Raw genomic sequence first — 8,943 nt, forward strand, 5'->3', positions numbered from 1 at the left:
TTGCTTTAAAGAAAGTCCGGAATTTCCGTAACAAATTTACAAATTACCTATCAAAACCCTGGAATTCAGTTACTGTAACTTAAAAAAACCATGGAATTCCAATATACTTTAATACAAAATTAAATAAAATTCATGGAATTCCGGTACTTTCTCTTTAACACAGTCGGGTGTTTAAGATAAAAACTGCAATTATTGCTCTTTTCAAAAATTATTGCCGAAAACGGCAATTTTTTTAACGATGAAATGCTGAATCAGCAGAAAAATAAAAAAGTAAATAAATGAAAATTGCCGTTTTTGGCAATTATTGCCGTTTTTGCAAATAAATGTTGATTTTATTATTGAACATGTGGTATTTGACACCCTCGCGATAAGTAGGCCCACTGTGCCTCGTTTAGTTTTGTTTTCAATTGGTTTTTGTTGGAAATGCAGATAGCAAAATTGAGTCATATGTAAACAAATTTACAACGGGGGTTTTGTCATATCTTTCTTATGGCGCGCGGAAGCGCCATTAAATACGATCTTTTTAAAACAACACCATCTCGTTTAAAACGATACTATCTTTAGTTTAAAACGATACTATCACATTTAAAACGATACTATCTCGTTTAAAACGATAGCATCTCGTTTAAAACAATAGCATCTCGTTTAAAACAATACTATCTTGTTTAAAACGATACTATCTTTTTAAAACAATACTATCTTCGTTTAAAACATACTATCTTTTTAAAACAATACTATCTTTTTTTAAAAACATACTATTTTCGTTTAAAAACATACTATCTTTTTAAAACAATACTATCTTTTTTTAAAAACATACTATCTTCGTTTAAAAACATACTATCTCATTTAAAAAGAAACTATCATATTTGAACCGAAAAGATAAATTGCCGTTTTCGGCAATAATTTCCGAAAAGAGCAATAATTGCAGTTTTTATCTTAAACACCCGACTGTTTAAAGTTTGCCTGGAATTCCGTGCCAAAATTTATTTCAAAAATTGATGTCATACATTAGGGGGTAATTTTTTTTTCTGGAATGGCCCATTTGAAGGGTGTAGTATGGCAGTGGGTTCGAAATCAAAACAACCATTTGACGTTTTCTGTGGTAAGTCTGAGTTTGGAAGGCTACCCTTAGACAATTTACCAGTGCACTAACAACCCCAATGCACGAACGAATGTCTTTCAACGTGAAAAAAAAACAACCAAAAACAAACTTCTATAGAATTTCCTTTGTGCAGCAGAATCCTCAAACTATCCCTTGCAATCTGTCCAAAAATTAAATAAACAGAGTGGGCCTACTTATCGCGAGGGTGTCAAATACCACGTGTTCAATAATAAAATCAACATTTATTTGATATAGTACTGCTCTCATGACTTTCAAGGCTGTTCAAAAGATTTGTCCCTCTTATCTATCCAAACGTTTCGTTCTCTGTGGAAATGGTGGTGAGCCCGATGCGCAAGGTGTAAATACTAGAGCTGGATCAGAAAAGAAAATTCGGATACAGAGAACAAGAAATAAATTTGATTCTAAAACCTTTTTATACAATGCTACAAACATTTGGAATAGTTTGCCTACCGACCTCCGCCAAACTAAATCTTTGGTCACTTTCAAATCCAAAGCTAAATCATATTTTTTCCAATAATCATACAGAGATTAATATATAATATGTATATCTTTTTTTTTTTTTTTTTTAATATTCGTGAAGTCATTCTTTGTTGCCTATCGTTCTTGTGTCAGTTTCCGTATTCGTTCTTGTTCTGTTCACAGTGGCCCTTCGTGGAAACAATTCTCCAGCTGCCTAAAAGCTTTTGAATTTTTCGGAGCATGCCACTTAAAACATATGTTATTATTATTATTATTATTATTATCAAACAACACCAAACTAATTTTGAACGAGGCTAAGTAAAAAAATCACGAAATTCAGGATTTTTGTCAACATGGCTGATCGCAAGAGAAAATGTTTTTTATAAGAAGATTTGCTGCCTAAGAAGAGTTCTGAAAATGACTTTTCTCTTTTAAAAACCTGTTATCTTCCATCACACAAAATTTCATTGAAACATGTATATAAGTTTATTAATTCAAAATCAGTAGAAACATATCACCAGTACCTACCGTAACTTGGTCTAATGTCGACATCCCTCTTCCAAATTTGACATCCTTCTTTAGAGATAATCTGAGATAATAGGAATAGTAGGAAGGTCGGAATTACTGATGGACAGCTTGGTAAAATACGTGTGTTTTCATCATGAGAAATACCTCGCAAGTTATCAACGACGCAAACAATTAACAAAAGAAAAAAACGAAAGATCAAAGAGATTTTCTTTAACCAAGATTTAAGATGCCTTCGCCAATCTTGGGAATCTCCATTTTTTTATAAGTTATTTGCGCTTTTCGTGACGATTACTCTCATATAAATCTTATCACCACCAGGATTGGCGAAGTTTGTGAAGTTGAAGCACCTGAAGAATTGACTTTTTCAATCATCTGCTGTGGAGCTCAAGTTATCTGAAATTGGAATCGTCTAAAAGACACGATGTGCAATGAATTGTAACAAACAGTGATTGTTGATTTGAAAGACGTTAAAGATGCGAAGTAATTATCTTGGGAGTAAATGAACTGAAAATCAATTAAAACAATGTAACAAAAAAGTTACAGAATTATGTCCATTATGTAAAGAAATGTGAAATATTTAGCTTAAAAAGTCACTCACACATTAAATGTGATGTGCCGTTTTTAGTTCTCCTCTGGGAAAACAAAACCTGCTATGCCGGTTACGATTGATTCGTTTTTTATACTACGATGTTCTCTACCGTTTTGACTTTTTCAGCGCCACAACTATGTGTAAGTACTTTTGTTTACATAATGAAAATACACAGATTTTCTATCATTCATCAGTGCGTCACAAACAGCCATATAAACAAAACTCAACATTCTCACAAAAGTTGTCTTTTTGATTTACCCAAACATTTGTCTAAACCTAAAGCGTTCACTTCCACAATAATTTATGTAATTGCAATTTCGTTCAGTCCACAGTCAGCTTCAACATATACACGTGTTTTTATTTGTGACCGATGTGCCTACTAAAACAATCCGGGGGTAAGTGGCGAAGCAACACAGCAGATTATTTGTGAAATAAAGAAATATCTTTTGGCATTAACAATCAAATATAATATATTATATTATATTTCCTTAATTCAAAAATCAAAAATTCGTTTTTCATTCACGAAAAAAAAAAATAATAATAACTAATTAATATTACATACTAAGACGCCCCCGTCTTTTACTCTCGTTTAATTTCCGATCTCGGAACGTGCAAAACCCCCGTCTGCCCAATATCCACCCAATCAGCTTAAATTCGCTTTCATTGTCCCTTTGACTTTCAAAAAATAGTATTTAAAAATTATGAATTTAGGATAATTACAAAAAACTAAAAGTTTGATACTTCTTTAGGGAAATATTCAATAAATTCTTAGTTTCAATTTTCAGTGGGCGTTTTTCTAGGGCTTTGTTTATTGCGCAATTTTTGCGTCACACAAACTTTCTCGGCCGCTCGTAATAATTATGCATTGCCAAATTTGGTTCTCCATTGTCAAGTCAGGATCGATGGTGACGTCAACTAAGCATAAAAAAGAAAGGATTTCGTCAGTTTTATACATATATTAATTTGCGAGATATTCTATTTGCCGCGCGAGTGCACTTTTGTAGACTAGTCGGAATACTTTCTTTTACTTGCTGGATTGATGGTAACTTTTCATCTTCGTTATTTTTAAAATGAAGCACAACTGAATAAAAACAAAACTTGCGTATATTTCCAGTGAGTAAACGATTCTGACAATTAACAAAATTGATGATGATGATTTTTTTTTGGTCAGGCAAATGTCTCGTATTGGGGGTTTAGTCTTGACCCCTAAGCCTACGCGAGATTGAAGCGTTTGGGTAAACGAGACAAAACTCCAAAAAAGCTGGTGTTTTGAAGCACTTCCGTGCAATTGAAATATTGCTGTTTGTGACGCACTGTTTCTAAAGAAGGATGTTGAAATTAGAAGAGGGATGTCGACATTTAGACCAAGTTACAGTAGTTGATATGATAAAGGGTCCAGTCTGCTAGTCCACGAATGATTCAAACACCATATTCAAAATGAAGACATTGCAACGTCAAAACATTCAACAGCCGAAGACATGTTTACTACATTGCCACGCTTTTCAGTTAGTCACACTACGTCCCGCCAAAATGCGTATCAAATATTAATGCTGCGAAAGCGCTATATCGTTTACTTGACTCTCAAGCAAAAAAATACGCCGCAAAACTTCTAAAGGGATTCATGAAAAAATAACTTGGCGCTTTTTAATGAAATTAATATTTTCAAAAACTTTGAGAAATTGCCTAAAATTTGAGCCATAGATGAAAAATTTGAGCCAAGCCAACTTTGAGAACTAATTTGAAGATCAACTTCCCAAGAAAAAGATCAACTTCCCAAGAAGAAGATCTACGGGGGAGGCGGAACCCACCTAGATCCGCGCACCACCGGATAGGCTGTTTCCCGGAAATTTTGCCGGACCTCAAACAATGACCCATTTACATGTGCGGAATTATTAATTATTATAAACAAGTCCTCAAAAATCGAAGCGTTGTCTTGGGAATTGAATGACAAATTTTGGTTGGTTGATTTTGGCTGCTGCACGTTTTATTTTGTTTCAAACTTTCAAGTTTTAATTGATTGTCTTGCGAACTTGATTCAGGTAACTCTCATCCTTGTTGTTGCAAATACATCCTGTAGATGACTGATGTTGTTTTTTCTGAAAGCTAGATTTCCTAGTGTGACTAACTGCTTTTCGATGAGCAAAACTTGAAAAATAAAACAAAAAATGAACGACAAGAAAATATTTACAAAAATTAACAGTTTAATAAAACGCTAAAGTTCTTATAAAAAAGACGCATGGTATTCAACACTCTCACAATTGAATTTCAATTGGTTCATTTCATAGACCTTTCCTAAAACCATTTATCATTTTGAAACATAGTCGGGCTTGTATGATCCCATTTCTGCATCTTGCTCAACCTTCAATAAAAGGTGCTGTGATAGTGGTCATTGACCTTGGTTGCTGCCCAACTGAGGTTTGTTTACCACTCGCAGCGGTTCACTTGACAAGTGAATGAACCTTGGCCTGGGTCAACCTACTCCATCTCATTTAAAAAGAAACTTTCTCACTTAAAACGAAACTATCTTGTGTAAAACAAAACTATCTCGTTTAAAAAGAAACTATCTCATTTATAAAGAAACTATCTCATTTATAAAGAAACTATCTCATTTATAAAGAAACTATCATATTTAAACCAGTTCATCGGAAAAGAAAAGACGAGTTACATTAAACGAGTTATAAGTACTGTTTTATCAAAAAGCTGAGTAAGGAAGAGTTGTAACTCGAGCTTAGAAGAAAAAAGCGTGCTTTTTCAGAAGTATAGCCAAAGAGGCGATTTCCTCAAAGTGTCTGTTCCTCCTTTTCAATAAACAACTCTTTTTGAAAATAGGACGAAACCCTTTGTGCATCTTGGTGAGGGGGGTTCGAGCACCCCCCCCCTTCAAAACTTTTGAAATACTTATCTAAACAAAATATAGATTATATCAAACTGTTGGCAAAATTTTGTCATCTTTGAAGACGTCATTTGTGTTAACAGCGGTGAGGTCATCGTTCTTTGAAAATGCCGAAAATAGGACCCCTCTAACTTTTTCCACACACACATGGATATCTTTTGCTCAAATTTCATGTAGCACTCCTTATGACAATTTTTTTTACAATCTCGTCCCCACAGCATTCCACCACTTTATCATTTTTGCTGATGGATGTGATGAAAGTAGTGATGAGCTGAGCGCCATCAAAATCGTAAAAAAGTGAACGAAGGTACTGGGAACAAATTTGATTGTTTTAGGGACTAAGCTATTGGCTCCAAACTGGCCAATAATAGAAGCTGTATAAATTACATCTAATCAGACAGGCCGCACTGGGGGGTACCATGTTAAGGGTATGTCCGAGCCGAAAATCGAAAATTAACCTTTTGAGTGACAAAATTTTGACCTTTTTGGACCCTTAGACAGTGTGGCTGGAACTTCAATATTTGAGGATCCAAATCTTGCAACATCTTTACCTTATAGGAAGATTGAAATTAGAGTTTTCCAGTGTTCCAAAAAAAAACGCAAAGCAGAAATTTTTTCATCTTCACAGGATAGATTTTCAACAACAAAATACATCTTTTGGTCAATGAGTTTCTTTTTGACGTTCTTCTTTTTAGAAGAATATCGAGCACTTTAATTTTCCCCTTGAGTGTGCAAGAAAAAAATGATTAGCTTGCGTTCTCGCTTCCACGCGCCATACTTTTTTAAGGCTTCTATAGTTGCAGAAATAGCCTTCAAAGCCAGCTGCACTACAACCAAATAGAAATAAGAAATAAAAGTCATTTCAAAAACTGTTTATGCATCTCTTACTAGAGTAGATTAAAATACATTGATCACACATCGGCCCTTTACCGATCCACTCCTACTATTTTGTTCATTTTGATGTCATTTTCTTGTATGTAATTGTATTTGATAGAATATTGGCAAAAATTTGGCAAATTTCAAGAGTATTAGTGAAGTAATTTTTTATCTACAAGAAACTGTGCGGTTTACGTTTTTATCTACAAGAAACTGTGCGGTTTAAGCAAGTAAATAATTTCAAAGTTTTTTTGTAAAAGGTATGTGATTAAGTCCTTGAAATTTTTCTCCAAGGAGTAAATATAATTTTTGTTTAGATTTTCTACATTTTATTAGAAACAGGTTCTGAACACTAGGCTACAGGGAGTTTAAATTCCGTTTTAAAAAACATTGTATTTTGTGTACAATAGGTTCTTAATGATCCTATAAGAAAAATCTCATTCTAGTAGAGGATTAATAATTGTGTTTTGTTTGATTTGTAAAATGAATAAACCAGCTGCACTGGAAGGTCAACCCAATAAGCTTAAAACGATTAGAAGGAAGTACAATCAAAAAACCTAATTCGATGTTAAAGCCAAAGAGGTTGAAAAGCTCAAAAACTTCAGACAAAAAAAAGTTTAACACAAAGAATTTGTCCAAAGCAGACAGAGATGTGATAGATTATTTCTTAATGTCTTAAACCTGTTCTTTATTCTCTGAGAAAGTATCCTAGGCGGCCGCTTTATAAAATGTTCACTGCGGCTTTCATCAATTTTGTTCATTTTTTGGACTTACCTCCGGGTATCCCGGTGGAGGTCCTTTAAATTAACCCATGTCCGTCCTTTCGTTCGTTTGTCTGTTGCCAGCTTTTCTCAGGATTGGCTCATTAGTTTTTTCTGATTTTTTGCACAATGATGCAAAATGGCAATGCCCAAAATGTGACGGAGCCCGATTTTGGGAAAAAATTTTTTCCGGCCGAAAATGCCGGAAATATCCCGGAAAAACTGGTTTTTTGGCACTTTCTCGAGATTTTATCATTAGTTTTTTCTGATTTTTTGCTCAAAGATGCGTATTAACAATGCCCAAAACATGGTAGAGTCTGATTTTTGAGAAAAAATTTTTTCCGGCCAAAAAAGCTGGAAATTTCTGTTTTTGCAGATTTTCATTGGATTTTTTCGTTTCATGTCTTTGTTTTTTCGAACAAAAACATCATTTATAAGAATGTCCACGATTAAGCATGGTTCAATTTTCAATGAAACTGATTTTGGTACAGGAACTTTCTAAAAATCGCCAGAACAGCCGAGAATTGCCGGATTCCATGAATTTCTCGAGTTGCGCTCGTATTATTCTGCATTTTCATACTATTGTTCTCATTTTTCAATTGTCTTATTACATCAATCTTCAGGTAGGTCCATTCAGCATGTAGCTTGTTTTATTGTATGTTGATTTTTTTTTTCTCCAGTCAAGGCCACCCCTCGTTTATAGTTGAGTGTGCAGGGTTCCCAGGGGTGGGGGGCATTGACCTTAACGGCTGACGGGGACGTCTGAAGTTTGAAAAGTGGGCCCTGTCAGATATGAATTTTTGGCAAAATTGGGACCCTGTCAGAACGAAATTTTTTCCCATTTTCGCCCTGAAAATAAAAGCAGACGAAACTTTGAAAGTTTTTCTGTTTTCCACCCTGAAAATTGTCCAAAATAAAAAATCGACCCTGTCAGATACACTTCTTGAAAGTTAGTAAATTTGGGAACCTGTCAGATATTTTCAGAGCCTTAAAAAGGAACCCTGACAAGCGGCACGTCCCCGTACCCAGTTTTTCCTAAGTGCCTCCCCCGGGGCACGGTTTACTGTCTAGTAATCACTTGAAAAGAATAGTCAATTGATTGAGATTGATTTAAATGGCGTGTCGAACCTAGTATAATGTGAATGAATAGGGGCATTTTGTATTGAAGAAGCTGCTTAGGAAATTCGATCCAGTTTCGATAACTCAATCAAAAGTTATGGCGATTCTAAGTTTATGTTAATGTTACGCCACACTTTGACGTTCCTTTCTTATACACACAAAAACTCTCCAGACAAGAAAGCCTCAAAACCAATCATGAAAAACTTTCTTTTACACTCTCTATTTATTTACAATGCAATAGTTTCTTTCAATTTATTGAATAAACAAAAAAATCATTTTTCACTTTCTTCTTTTTAATTATAGTGTTCTTTTATTATTATGCGCAAATATTTTAATGAAGTTATGTGTTTCTTTTCTCTTCAATAAAAATATTTTTCGCACCAAAGTTTTCAGGATAACTTGTTTTCCGAAAATAATCCGAAATCAGATTTAAACTTAAACATCTTTACGACCTCCGGAAAAAAAATCTTGAAAGGGATTTGAAGGTCCACCGTGGCTGACCAATAACAAGCATGATACATACTCCTTTCAACAACTTTTTACTACTTTTTGCCACATCTATTCTCTTTTTAAAAATTATGAATCAATTTTTTAG

The sequence above is a fragment of the Clytia hemisphaerica genome, unplaced genomic scaffold, assembly GCF_902728285.1.
Source record: "Clytia hemisphaerica strain Z4C2 unplaced genomic scaffold, Clytia hemisphaerica genome assembly, whole genome shotgun sequence".
Lineage (NCBI taxonomy): Eukaryota > Metazoa > Cnidaria > Hydrozoa > Leptothecata > Clytiidae > Clytia > Clytia hemisphaerica.